General features: G+C 33.7%; 1 long non-coding RNA gene across 1 annotated transcript; it reads left to right on the top strand.

Annotated features, from left to right (window-relative positions):
• Positions 1–790: 790 nt before the first annotated feature.
• LOC117116421 lies at positions 791–3,446 on the top strand. The gene is made up of 2 exons (XR_004446747.1): positions 791–1,161; positions 2,136–3,446. It is a non-coding gene; the product is annotated as an uncharacterized LOC117116421 (long non-coding RNA).
• Positions 3,447–5,038: the final 1,592 nt, after the last annotated feature.

Below are 5,038 nucleotides of genomic sequence, written 5' to 3'. Positions count from 1 at the left end.
CCCACCCAGATTGTTTATCAAGAAAAAATAGAAAATTATATTCAAATTTTAAGTCTGAGAGTTCCATTTCCAACAATGTAGAGGTGCCATAATCAACATAAATGTTTGTTTTGTATCTGAGACTCAATCATCATGGTGCTAAGGTGGTTTACACCACCATCTGTGGTCCCTTCCTGGGCATCCTCTTTTTTGGATTCCAGGATTCACCACTGAACTGCATAGTTACCAACCGTCATGATAACGAATTCAGGGGAAATGTATTTAAAATTAGAAGAAATTGGTTTTATTAAATATATAAAGAAGTTCATGCAGTAGCTTGAGTCAATAGAGAGCTTTCGTTTTCTCATTTGAGAATCAATTCAGCAGGGAAAATTTCTCTTTTCCCACCAAAACAACCCAGCCAGTAGAATCTAGTTGCGTGCGGTCTTGCGCGTTCATTGTCACAACCAGCCGTTGATGTGACTGGAACCAGCCCACACTGGGGTTCCGACCCTTGAAACCCGGGGCCTGATGCCCCCTCCCCCTCAACTGGTGTAGTCACGCATTTAAAATCTCTCGGGTTGGTAACTATGGAACTGTATCACTCTAATATATAAATTATTGTACAACATATGCTTAATAATTACAAGAAAATAGAATAGACATGGATTTGATTTGATTGATTGATTTTGATTGATAAATTGGTACTATTTACAAGATCTTCATTATACTCTATATGGCAGAGACCAGCCATGCCAGTCAATCCTTGCATAAGATCAATTTGAAGTTATTAATACAGGGTTAACCAATATAATGAAATTTATAAAATGATAAAATAATCATTTAACTCTGAAATTTCTTATGAAGTAAGGGGTCATCCATAATTTTCAACATTTTCAGAAGAGTACAAAACATACTCTTTTCTGTGACCCCTTCCTCCCCCGAAAGAATACATAATAAAATGTAAATAAAATGTTAATTTGTGTCATTTTGAGATCAAAATTTTATGTTTTTCATAAAAGAGTACTTATGCTTACACACAACTCCCATACAGCTGTTTGTTGTATTTGTATACTGTACATGTAATAATTTACATTTGTAGGTTCAACGTAGCAAGGATACTCCAACAATACCCTCAACTATTGGAGAAGAGAAAAAATACAATCCATTCATGCGAGTAGGGTAAGGATATGAATTTACAAATTATGGCAATTTTCCCCTTATTTGAATTTACCCCTACCCGGTATGTGAAATTGCCCCATGGGGATCAAATTCAATTTTGTACAGTTGTATAACTGTACTTGGCGTAAAATATATTTTTGAATACAGGTCTCCCTCCTATAAAGGGCCGCCTTTTGGTCTTTAGCAACTTTTATCACTAATTAGAATAATAATAATAATAATAATAATAATAATAATAATTAGAATAATAATAATAATAATAATAATTGTCAATTAATAAAGCGCATAATGTAAAATACCTCTATGCGCTTTACAGCATGGTGTGGTAAAAATTATTTAAAATTTCACCTAAAAAAAATAATGAGTAACAATAATGAATAATAACAATAAAAAATAAATAAATATATAATGTTAATAAATAAATAATTTGGAAATACAGATTTTATTTACTTTTTAAAAAATAATAATGATGAAGATAAAAGACATTTCTTAATTTGGGGTGGTCTTTTTTTGGAGGGTCCTTTAGAGAGAGAACTTTATTTAAAAATGGGGAAGTATGGGTGGTTACACCCTTTTTTCCAGTTTTTGGAAATCGCTGCCTTCCCCAGCATATCAATTGTTTTTCCTCCAGAGCCGGGCTTTAAAAAAATGTTCATTTCATTGTGGTTTGGCACAGCAGGAACGGGAACCTTGAGGTCGGGGTTTCAATCCCTCGCTTTGCATTTCATTTTTTATCCTTAAGCAAGGCACTTTATCTGCATTGCTTCCCTCCACCCAGGAGTATAAGTGGGTACCTCAGGAGGTTTGAGTGCAAAATGTGCTGAAATATTTCATGCAGCTAACTATGGAATTTCCCCCATAGACATCGCTCCAATGGCTGAGTAATAATGTGGAAAAACGCTCTGAGACTTAGTTGTATAGAGCGCTATATAAAAACCTGATTAATATTATTATTTTTATTATTTCAATTACAGAGTTAAGTCTGTGCAAGAACATGTTGGTCAGTCAGATGGAATTGCTACTATGGGAGCACTAAGAACAGAAAAGGATGGTTTCAAACCCAAATCGGCAATATAGACAAGCGTACATTTATATCAATCATGAAAATAATAACAATATTAGTAATGTATCATAATGAGTAACTAATAAAGTTTTAAATTAAGTGTAGATAAGGTGGATTAAATTTTGGTTCATATTAAGCAAGTGACAAAAATATCAAGAAAGTGAATCCTAGACATGGGCGTGATGGTATATTTCCATTCTATTCTAGGATCTGGGCCCAATTGTCCAAACCAGTTGGGCCTGATTGTGACTGTTTATCACTCAATTTACAAAGACGATTGAGCCCAAAAAGATGATCAAACTTTTTACTTACTTCAGCCATATCACTGACTTTTGCAACACCCTCTTTTTTCCTGATTGGTTGCCAAATTTGTATTTTTGGAACCCTCTATCTATAGCCCAGACCAGTCCTGTTTGTGGCGTGGCCTACCTACATAGAGGCCTAGGCTATGCTACCTTGGCTAAGTAAAGATAGCATGCTATGCTCAATGATTAACAGTTCTAGTGGAGAAAGAAATACACAAGCTTATTTTTTTGTTGGGGGGGGGGGGGTAGCATATTAAAAAATGTTAACATTTTATGCCAGAGAAAAATTGCACCCCAGGGAGGCTATGCCTTTGCTGCGTAGGGTAAAAAAAGAATGTATTGTACTCGTTGATGACGTCGCAAATTGCGAAATAACAACAAACAACAACCTTTCTGGTTTGAGCCTAGGCCGTCATGGAAACTCACTGGTTCCTGTGTAATTCATGTTGTGCCAACTGCAGACGAAAAGGTTACAATCTTTTCAGAGATAACCTGGAAGAAAGTTCTAGAGAGCCCAACAATGGAAGGATTTTAATACTGAAGAATGGAAGTTAGCGATGTCCTCGGCTTACACAAAATACTTCAATAACCATGATACAGTTAAGTTGTATATTATATGGCCTTAACAGTGAAGAGGTAGATGCAAGCAACAGATGCAACATATTAAATCGATTATTATTATTTTTATTAATTATATATAAACTCATTATTATTACTTTTTATTGTTAAATTATTGTTATTAAAATATTATTATTGCTATTATTATTGTGCATGTTGTTAGGTATAGGCTGACGTTACTACAATAACTCATTTTACTAGAACAATTATTATACAGTATTTGTTTATTTACATTTTTGTAATCTTTGAATGATACAGACAGATAATTATTAAATAAAAAGTTAATTGACACATTTGAATTTCATGTTGATTTTAAATTTTTCCTGTAGCCTATGACAGTGTGATGATTGTTCATTGCAGTAAACAAAATCTTCTGATTCCCTTCAGAGACTGGGTATTTGTTTAAAAAAAAAGTCACAGGTCTTAAAGCCAGCATTTCTTTCATGTATGTAATTGCATATACATGATAAGCCTACATAGAATACTGTACTGTATACGTAATAACAAATACATGACCATTGTGAAATGTACCACCTCTTTCCATCATTATTACTTAGTCAAGATTTTTATCATATTAATAAAGATTAACAATCTTGCTTAACAATAATAGCAACATTGTAACATTACAGTATAATTATAAAAATAATACTAACACTAATGAAAATAAATTAATGATTATAATATTTATAATAATAATACGGTAATAGCAATGATAACAATATACAAATATTACAGCAATAATAATAATAAAAATAAGCACTTTTTAGAAAAACACGACGAAATTGATGAATATCGTCAGGCATGAATATTTTCCAGTTAATAATAAAAATCTGAATGTAGTTGTTTTTATTGGCAAATTTATTTATTGTAATTTCTTTTCAGTCCATTTCGATCGTTTTCTCTTTTTTTTTTTTTTTTATCCTATTCTGTAATGACTACATGATTAAAGCTCATCCTGCCATATCTCAGAGCCACGATGGGAAAAGCGAGACTATCTGCTTTGGCACTACTTAGTATTGAGCGTGATGAAGCAGACAACATTGCTAACTTTGATCATGTTATTAACTTATTTGCTGATGCAAAAGCACACAAAATTCAGTAGCGAGTTTAAACAATGTTAAAAATTTAGCAACTTGCAAGACTCTACTATAAGATAAATTTAGAGAATAAGAATACTATGTCTGTATGGATAAATACAACAGCCTTACAAATTAGGATAGGCCTGATGGTAAAGTTGTATACAATTAAATTAAATAAGCTTTTGAAATCCATAAATTGTCAAAAAATGTCTGGGGCTTCGGCCCTCCTAGACCACTTTCGGACAATTTTAAGCGACGCTCAATCACACCCACTTTGCTCTCGTCAAGGAAATCTTTCCCCTCGTCGGAGCATTGCCCCCACCCACTCCGACCTAGGACCCCCTCGGGCAAATCCTGTCGCCACCCCAGGTAAGAAAGAACATACGAGAGGTAGAATAATAATAGTTATTCGAGTTTAAATAATGTTATTTAGACAGTGCATGATATGGACGTGCGGTACGAATATGCACACAAATCATACGACGTCACTGACAACGCCGGGGACGGCAACTCGATTTTGAGATTAATTTTCCGAATAAATTTATACTAAATAACTTTTAATGACGAACTATTGTCTTCAGTTGTCTTTTTTGGTCATCCAACTGTCATTTTATCTATTTTTTTCGGTGATATTACCATTCTCAATAATTTATAAAACACCCACATAACGTCATGTTAGATCGATCATTGGGGACGCTGTGGTGACGGCGGTAGGGTCAATTTTCGTCGGAAGGTATCAAGATGATAAACAGTTTCATTGGACTAAATTCTTGCTTATGTTAACCATGCTTTCCTAAGATTATACTGACACT

This window comes from Anneissia japonica, unplaced genomic scaffold, assembly GCF_011630105.1.
Source record: "Anneissia japonica isolate Jap-2015-1 unplaced genomic scaffold, ASM1163010v1 scaffold36445_len5105_cov108, whole genome shotgun sequence".
NCBI classification, from domain to species: domain Eukaryota; kingdom Metazoa; phylum Echinodermata; class Crinoidea; order Comatulida; family Comatulidae; genus Anneissia; species Anneissia japonica.
The sequence above is the reverse complement of the archived record's forward strand: the minus strand, read 5'-3'. Positions and strand labels throughout refer to the sequence as shown.